Source organism: Sturnira hondurensis, unplaced genomic scaffold (assembly GCF_014824575.4).
Source record: "Sturnira hondurensis isolate 20B ecotype Veracruz unplaced genomic scaffold, ASM1482457v3 Scaffold0005329, whole genome shotgun sequence".
NCBI classification, from domain to species: domain Eukaryota; kingdom Metazoa; phylum Chordata; class Mammalia; order Chiroptera; family Phyllostomidae; genus Sturnira; species Sturnira hondurensis.
The window spans coordinates 2,545,663-2,556,084 of NW_028077960.1; positions in this window are offsets into that span (position 1 = coordinate 2,545,663).

Genomic DNA, 10,422 nt, shown 5'->3' on the forward strand with positions numbered 1-10,422 from the left:
GTTTCACACTTTTTTTTATTTTTTAAAATATTTTATTTATTTATCTTTAGAGGGGAAGGGAAGGAGAGAGGAAGAGAAACATCAATGTATGGTTGCTTCTCGTGCATCCCCTGCTGAGAACTGGCCCCTGCCGGGAACTGGCCTGCAACCCAGGAATGTGCCCTGACTGGGAATCGAACTGTGATCGTCTGGTTCGCAGGCCTGCGCTCAATCCCGTTTCACATTTACACTGGATGAATAATTGTCTTTTAAGCCTTGTAAATAAAAGTTAAAGAATAAAGAAAGGAGTCATGCCAGACAGAAGTAGGGATGGAAAAGGACTCCTGGTGGCATCTTGCAGGACCTCTCCACAAGGATGGAAGGTGCCCTTGTCTTGCTCACTACTGAATCCCAGTCCTGGAACATAGCTGGTGCTCTCTCTGTTTGTTGACAAGAAATGGACATCCGTTCACCTATAAAACATACAATCATTTATAAGCCATCTAAGAGAGATGTGTCTGCGATAGCTGGAAGAATAACTCTATTCTGTGCAAGTGCAAGTGGGCTGTCTTTCCATGTTAGTGGATATGGTCCCAACAGTAGATGGAAATACATTGTATCTCTAGTAGGAGAGATGTCATGTGGGGCAGTCCTGTGCAAGTGTACACATAGTTTCACGTGAGTTTGTCATTGGAGATCTTAAAGGATTTTAAATTGATGTTTATTATGCCAATTAAGCTCCACCCGAATGGGGCAGTGGATGCATTTCCCAGAATGTCTGAAAGCACTAGGAACTCACACCACTGAGCGTGGGTCTCCTGAGTGTGATTCAGCTGCTTAGGAAGCTGTGTGACAGCCTGGGGCCATTATGATGCTGCTTCAGTGGCTGAATGTGTAAATGTTCATGCTTTCTGTCCTATGGTCTCTTATTCATTAATTTACACTTTGCAGCCTATTTCTTGTAAATACATTAAAATATAGGCCATTAAAAGTATACCTTGAATGACAAAAAAATCCCATGATCATATCAATAGATGCAGAAAAAGCATTTTATGAAATCTATCACCTATTTATGATGAAAACTCTCAGCAAAATGGGAATAGAGGGAGGATACCTCATCATAATAAAGACCATATACAAACAACCAACTGTGAACATCATACTCAAGGGGCAAAAACTAAACGTGTTTCCGTAAGATCAGGAATAAGACAAGCATGTCCACTTTCGCCACTTTTTTTCAACATAGCACTGGAAGTTCTAGCCACAGTAATCAGAAAAGAAGAGCCCTGGCTGGTGGAGTTCAGTGGATTGAGCACGGACCTGTGAAGCAAAGGGTCACTGGTTCGATTCCCAGTCTGGGCACATGCCTGGGTTGCAAGCCAGGTCCCCAGTTGGGGACACATGCGAGGCAACCACACATTGATGTTTCTCTCCTCTTTTTCCTTCCTGTCCCCTCTCTCTAAAAATAAATAAATAAAATATTTTTTAAAAAGAAAAGGAGAAGAGCCCTGGCTGGTGTAGCTCAGTGGATTGAACGTGGGCCTGTGAACCAGAGATTCGCAGTTTGATTCCCAGTCAGGGCACATGCCTGGGTTGCAGGCCAGTTCCCTACAGGCCAACTCCCAGCAGGGGACACAAGAAAGGCAACCATACATTGATGTTTCTCTCCCTCTCCTTCCCCTCTAAAGATAAATAAATAAATAAATAAAATCTTTTAAAAAGAAAAGAAAGGGAGAAGAAATAAAAGGTATCCAAATTCAAAAGAAGGAAGAAAAACTCATTATTCACAGATGACATGATAGTGTGCATAGAAAATGTTCTATTCTCCACCAAAAAACTACTTGGCCTAATAAGTGAATTTGGCAAAATAGCAGGATACATCGTCAATATTCAGAAACCAATGGTAATTTTGTACACCAAAAATGAACTATCAGAAGAGAAACTAGGGAAAAAAAACCATTTGCTACAGCAACAACCAAAAAGAAGGTACCTAGTAATAAATCTAACCAAGGAGGTAAAATTATCTGTACTCAGAAGACTATAGAACATTGAAGAACTCATTGAGAAAGATACAGATAAATGTAAACATATACTGTTTATGAATTGGAAGAATTAACATCATTAAAATACCCATACTACCCAAAGCAATCTATGAGTCAATGTAATTCCAATAAAAATACCAAGGGCATATTTCACAGATCTAGAACAAATATTTCAAAAATTTATATGGAATGAAAAAAGACCCCAAGTAGTATCAGCAATCTTTTTTAAACATATTTTATTGATTATGCCATTACAGTTGTCCTATTTCCTGTCCTTCATTCCCCTCCACCCTGTACATGCCCTCCCCCCACTTTCCCCCTCTTTGGTTCATGTCCATGTGTCAGAAGTTCTTTAGCTTCTATGTTTCCCACATAGAAGCCCTCCCCCTCCCCCCTCCCCCTATTTTCTCCCCACCATCTATGCTACTTATTCTCTGTACCTTCTCCCCCCTTCTCCTCCCCCCACTCCCCTGTTGCTAACCCTCCATGTGATCTCCATTTCTGTGATTCTGTTCCCGATCTAGCTGCCTGCTTAGTTTGCTTTTGTTCTAGGTGTGGTTGTTAATAACTGTGAGTTTGCTGTCCTTTCACTGTTCATATTTTTCATCTTCTTTTTCTTATATAAGTCCCTTTAGCATTTCATATAATAAGGGCTTGGTGATGATGAACTCCTTGAACTTGACCTTATCTGAGAAGCACTTTATCTGCCCTTCCATTCTAAATGAAAGCTTTGCTGGATAGAGCAATCTTGGGTGTAGGTCCTTGCCTTTCATGACTTGAAATACTTCTTTCCAGCCCCTTCTTGCCTGTAAGGTCTCTTTTGAGAAATCAGCTGACAGTCTGATGGGAACTGCTTTGTAGGTGACTGTCCCCTTATCTCTAGCTGCTTCTAGGATTCTCTCCTTCATTTTAATCTTGGCTAATGTAATTATGATGTGCCTTGGTGTGTTCCTCCTTGTGCCAACTTCTTTGGGACTCTTGGGGCTTCCTGGATTTCCTGGACGTCTATTTCCTTTGCCAGATTGAGGAAGTTCTCCTTTATGATTTGTTCCAATAAGTTTTCCACTTGCTGCTCTTCCTCTTCCCCTTCTGGTACCCCTATAATTCGGATGCTGGAATGTTTAAAGATGTCCTGGAGGTTTCCAAGCCTCTCCTTACTTTTTTGAATTCTTGTTTCTTCATTCTTTTCTGTTTGGTTGTTTCTTTCTTCCTTCTGGTCCACTCCCTTGATTTAAGACCCAATTTTCTTTTCATCACTATTTGTTCCCTGTGCATTTCCCTTTATTTCACTTAGTGTAGCCTTCATTTTTTCATCTAATTTGTGACCAAAATCAACCAGTTCTGTGAGCATCCTGATCAGCAGTATTTTGAACTGTGCATCTCATAGGTTGGCCATCTCTTGGTTGCTTAAAAGTATTGGCTCTGGGGCTTTGATTTGTTCTTCTGATTGAGCCATTTTTGGTCAGGTTGTGCCTGTTTTATATGAGGGACAGAGCCTTAGGTGTTCACCAGGGCAGGGCAACCCAAGTAGCTGGGATGTGACGCTGTACGTGGGGATGGGGTGAAATAATGGCCCTTGTTCAGTGATCTCTCAGATTTTGGTCCCCTCTGCCACTTTCCACAAGCAAATTGGGCCCTGTGGTGCTGATTCCCAGGTGGGTGGGCTTGTGTAGGTTTTTTCTCGTTGCTGGGGCCCTAGGTTGCACAGTTTGTCTCACTGCCCATTTTTTGCCTGGTTTATCTGCATGCAAGTGTGTGTCCAAGGTGAGCCAACCACCTTGCGCATCTCACTGGTTTTGCTCATTTTCTCCCCACACCTAGGTCTGGCAGCCACCGCCTCTTCCTGCCAGACCCCTCTCCTCCAGTCGCTGACTTCACCCCACTTACTGGTTCATTGTTGTCGAACTTCAGTAAAGTTCAATTTTCTGTCCGTTCTGGTTGTGTTTTCATTTCTAAATCTTTGTTGCCTTAAATTTGGTTGTGCGAGGAGGTACAGCATTTCCACCTATGCCTCCATCTTGGCCAGCAGTCCAGCATCAGCAATCTTGAGAAAGAAAAATAAAGTTGGAAGGAGCACAATACCTCATATCAAACTGTATTACAAGGCCACTATAATCAAAATAGTCTGGCACTGACAAAGAACAGATATGTAGATTGATGGAACAGAACAGAGAGCCCAGAAATAACAGTTAATTAATATTTGACAAAGGAGTATACAATGGAGTAAAAATAGTCCTTCAGCAAATGGTGTGGGAGGAACTGGACTGCTACATGAAAAAAAGAATGAAACTAGACCACCAGCTTACACCATACATCAGAATAAAACTCAAAATGAATAAAAGGCTTAAATGTGAGTCATGATACCATAAAAACCTAGCAAAAATGTAGAGAGTAAAATTTCAGATATCTCACATAGCAACATTTTTGCTACTATATCTCCTAGGGCAAGGGAAATAAAGGAAAAAGTTAAACAAATGGGACTATATCAAACTGAAAAGGTTCTTCACAGCTAAAGAAACCATCTCCAAACTGTAAAGGGAACCGAACGTATGGGAGAACATATTTGCCAATAATACATCAGAGAAGGGTTTAATGTCCAAAATATATAAAGAACTCATACAACTCAACACCAGGAAGACAAACAACCCAATTAAAAAGTGGGCAAAGGACCTGAACAGACACTTCTCCAAGGAGGACATACAGAAGATCGATACACATATGAAAAATTGCTCAGCATCACTAGCCATCAGACAGGTACAAATGAAAAGGAAAACATTATGCTGAGTGAAATAAGCCAGGTGGTGACAGACAAATACCATATGATCTCACCTTTAAAAGGAACTTAAACAACAAAACAAACAAGCAAGCCAAATATAACCAAGACACTGAAATAGAGAACAGGCCGACAGTGACCAGAGGGGAGAGGGGAGGAAATTTCAGGGGAAAATGGGAAGGGTTTACAGGAACAAGCATAAAGGACACATGGACAAAAACTAGGGATGGGTGGAAATGGGAGGGAGGTGGGGAGCCCAAGGGGCTGGATGGGAGTAAAAGACAGAAAACTGTACCTGAACAACAATTAAAATAATTTTTTTCAAAAAATAATAATAAAACTGCAATGAAATATATATCACCTCACACCTGCCAACATGGCTATGATTAATAAATCAGCAAACAAGAAGTGTTGGTGAGGATGTGGTGGAAAGAGAATTCTGGTGCCTTTTTGGTAGGAATGCAGAATGGTGTCGCCACTGTGGAAAACAGCATGAAATTTCCTCAGAAAATAAAAAATAAAGCTACCTTTTGACCCAGCAATTCCACTGCTGGGAACATATCCTGAGATTCTCACAACACCAATTCAAAAAGAATGTATGCACCCCAATGTTCATAGCAGGACTATTTATAATAGCTAAGATTTGGAAACAGCCTAAGTGCCCATAATTAGATGAGTGGATTTAAAAAACTGTGGTATGTTTATATAATGAAATATTATGCTGCAGAAAAAAGGACTTCCTACCTTTTGGAACAGCACAGGTGGCAGTGGAAACTATTATGCTAAGTGAAATAAGCCAGTTGGTGAAAGACAAATACCAGATGATCTCACTTATAAGAGGGACCTAATGAACAAAATAAACTAAGAAGCAAACCAGTACCAGAACTGTTAAATTATGGAACAGACTGACGGTAGTAAGAGGGTAGAGGGAGGTGGGGTCTCTTTGAAAGAAGGTTAAGGGGTTAGTCAAAGAACAAACATATATGAAGGATCCATGGAAATGAACAATGGTACAGGGATTGACTATGGAAGTGGGATACAGGCTGGCTGTAGGGAAGTGAAGGGGGAAATATTGGGACAACGGTAACAGTATATACACTAAAAAGCACAAAATCCAATCATATATTATCTGCAAGAGACCCACAGTAAGTCCGAAGACACAAATGATTGAAAGTGAATGGATGGAAAACATTCCAAGCAAATAGCAATGAAAAGAAAACAGCTGGCTATACTAATATTAGTCAAAACAGACTTCAAGTAAAAAAAGATTACAAGATATCAAGAACATTATAAATTAATAAAAGGGTCACAACAAAAAGATATAATTATTTTTGTAAACATTTATGTACCTAATGACAGACCATCAAAATATATGAAGCAAAAAATAACAAAATCAAAGGCAGAAATAGAAGCTCTACAGTAATAATTGGAGACTTTAACACCTGACTCTCAATAATGGATAGAACATGCAGACAAAAGGTGACTAAGGAAATAGAGAACTTAACACAATAAGCCAACAAATCTGGTTACTGAACACAAAAACAACAAAATAAGCCAACTAATACATCTAATACAAACATACAGAACATGTCAGCCAACAACAGCATACATGTTTTTCTCAAGTTCATATGGAACATTTTCCAGCCTAGAACATATGTTAGGCAGCAAATTAAGTCTCAGGAGATTTTTAAAAATAGATACCATATGAAGTATGTTTTCTGACCACCATGGGATGAAGTTAGAAATTAACAACCAAACTGGAAAATGCACAAAATGATGGAAACTAAACAACACATTTTTAAACAGTGACTCAAAGAAAAAAAATCACAAGGGAAATTAGAAAATACTTAGAGACAAATGAAACAAAAGCACAGCATACCAAAGCTAGTGGGATGCAACACAAGTGTTGCTAAGAAGGAAACTTATAGCTATAAATGCGTACATTTTAAAATCTTGGACAAGGGCAAAAATAAATGGGACCACCTCAGACTAAAAAGTTTTTGTGCAACAAAGGAAACCATCAACAAAATGAAAAGGCAACCTACTGCATGCGAGAAGATATTCCAAAGTGATATTTTTGATAAATGCAAAATTTTGTAAATATTCAAAAATATGTAAAGAACTCATATAATGCAACATTAAAAAAACAAATAATCTAATTTGAAAATGGGCAAAGGACTTGAATAGACATATCTCCAAATAAGATGTACAAATGGCCAACAGACACATGAAAAGATGCGCAACATCACTGATTAGTCATCCAGGAAATGCACATCAAAACCACAATGAGATATCACCTAACACAAACCAATAACAAATGTTGGTGAGGATATGGGGAAAAGGCAACCTTCATTTGTTGTTACTGGGAATGAAGATTGGTGTAGATAGTACGGAAAACAGTATGGATGCTCCTCAAAAAATTAAAAATATAACTACCTTGCCCTGGCTGGTGTGGCTCGGTGGATTGGGCGCGGGCCTGCAAACCACACAATCGCGGTTCGATTCCCGGTCAGGGCACATGCCTGGGTTGCAGGCCAGTTCCCAGTTCCCAGCAGGGGACGCACGAGAGGCAACCATACATTGATATTTATTTCTCTCTCCCCCCCTCTCTCCTTCCCTTCCCCTCTAAGATAAATAAATAAAATCTTAAAGAAATATATATAACTACCTTATGGCCCAGCAATTCCACTTTTGGATATTTATCTGAAAAAAATGAAACACTAATTCTAAAAGATATATGCATCCCTCTGTACACTGCAACACTATTCACAACAGCCATGATGACAAAGAATCAACTGAAGTGTCTATCAATAGGCGAATACATAAAGAAGATTTGGTATATGTATATACACGGGACTGTTATTGAGCCGTAAAAAAGTATGAAATTTTGCCATTGGTGACAACATAGATGTGTAGGACGGTGTAGCCAGGGGACCCCCAAAAGAAGGATTTGTAATGGGGTCCAGAACTCAGGGTGTCCAGGAAATATCAAAAATATGGGATGTCCTCAACCCCACAAGTCTGAGCTGGGGGATGGGACCCACGGAGCAGGGCCATTGAGTTGTTTTGCATAGCAACAGTTTCACAGCTAACTTCTAGCATGGTCATTTAACATATCTATAACCTTTAACTGGTTTCATGGATATGTTAAATAGCTGTGGCTGTGCTTTGAGCCAGGGGGATGGAAGTGAATTCTACCCAAGTTATAACTGGGAGGTAACTCCCCAGCCCCTGTTACAGCTCCTGCGTGAGAGCTTAGAGATGATTGGCTCCACGCCATGGGGCCACAGCTGCCCAGACTCACTATGGCAGCCCAGTAAAGCTGGGAGGAAATGGGAGTCCTGGCAAGTGCAGCCAATTGTGGGAGGAGTCGGAAATGGGACTGCAGAAGAAGATTGGAGTGGGGATTTAAACTCAGATGCAGCAGCCATTAAAGAGAGAACCGCGTGCTTATTGCCAGAATGGGGACTTCAGCAGCCATGTAAGAATCACCATGTAGCTTTAGCAAAGAGAACAACGCGGCTTTGGCCAGAGTCGGGGGACCACCCTCCACCCACAGCCATGAGAAGAATCATCACTCGGCTTTAGCAGAGATCCACCATGCGGCTTTCTATTTTCCTGAGATACGGTACCTTGAACTGGGCAAAGGGGCAAAGAAGGACTGTGTGTGTTTGTGGGTATTTTAACGAACTTTGGGATTTTGATGAAGACATTAAGTCATTACTCTTAAGTCTGTATAACTTGAATAAATAATTCCTTTCCTCTTCACCAATCTCTGACATGGAGAGCTGTAATTCTCTGGCGAAGGGAAAGGCGAACCTAGTACAGGGGGACCCCAGGAGAAGGGAGGGTCAACTAGGTAACGTTGTGGGACCCCTTCCCTAGTGGCCAGTCCAGGAAAACCATGGGAGACCACATGTGCAGTAGCTTTAAAGTAATACAACTACTTGTACATGCACAGTAAAAGCCCGCCAAAACTAGCCAGGAAGGATCTGTCCTATAAGAATAGAGTCCCTCCAGCCCATGAGGTCCATCTCTGCTCAGAGCTGGCCTGCTCCCATGTTCTGTGGAGTGTACTATCGCTTTATAAATCTTCTTTCTTTCTTTATGCTGTAAACTCTGTGTGTTCAGTTCAATTCTTTTTCCTCGATTACTGAGAACCTGGTTACCTGTGCCCACCTGTGACTGATGGGCTTAGAGAATATTACACTAAGTGAAGTCAGACAGAAAGATAAATACTGTATGATCTCCCTTATATATGGAATCTAAAAAAACAAAACAGTCTCATAGATAAAAACTTCCAGTTATGTAATTAATGAGTCACAGGGATGTGACACACAGCATAACGAATATAGTCAATAATATTGTAATAACTTTATGTGATAGGTGGTTACTAGACTTATGATGATCATGTTGTAATGTATATCATGTCAAATCACTACGCTGTACACCTAAAACTAATGTAATATTGTATGTCAACTGCACTAGGAAAAGGAAGGAAGGAAACACAATTTACAGTAGTTAGAGATAAATAAAATAGAGAAGAGAAAAACAATATACAAAAATCAATAAATCCAAAAGCTGGTTCCTTGAAAGAATCAACAAAATTGATAACCCTTTAGCTAGGTAGGTGGACTAAGGAAAAAGACAGAAGACTTAAATTACTAAAATCGAAAATTAAAATGGGGACATTACTACCAGTCTTACAAAAATAACAAAGATTCTAAGGGGATACTATGAACAATTGTCTCCAATTAATTGGATAACAGACAAGATGGGCAAATTCCTAGAAACACAAAACCTACCAAGGCTGAATCCAGAGAAATGGACGATTTGAATAGAACTATCACTAGTAAGGAGATTCCACCGGTAATAAAAAATCCATCAACAATAAAAGGCCCTAACCCTGCTGGTATTACCGGTGAATTCTACCAAATGTTTCAAGAAGAACTAGTACCAATTCTTTTTGATCTCCAAAACATTGAAGAGGAAAGAACACTTCCTAATTCGTTTGACAAGGGCAGGACTACCCTGATACCAAAGCCAGATGGAGACAAAAGAAAACTACAGACCCTTAGGAACACTGACACAAAATTCCTCAACGAAAATACAAGCAACCAATTTTCAGCAGTTTATTAAATAGCTATTACACAAGAAGAAATGAGATTTTATTCCTGGAATGCAAGGATGGTACAACGTGAAATTTGGTCAATATATAATATCAGCAAAAGAAAAGGAAAATGCATGAGCATCTCAATACAAAAAAGGCATTGAAAGAATTCGACATTCTCTCAAGATAAAAAAAATCTAGCAATAGAAGGAAACTAGTACCTCAACATAATAAAAGGGCCTTCTTGACTACATCCCCCTGCACTCACATGGAAATGAGTTTGGATTTTCTGAGCACACACCAGCTGGCTGCAGGGAGGCAGCCCAGAAGGCTGCTGGCTGGGGAAGGGGGAGAAGAGGGAAGAAGGGAGGGGCGGGAGCCCCGCCAAGATGAAAATTCCACCTTCTCACAGCAGAGCAATGATGGGGCGCTGAGAGCTCCCCACAGTTCACCGCAGCTCTGCCACTCACCCACCTTGGGAAGAAGCTGTCAGCTCAGAGGGAGCCCTGTGCACTCAG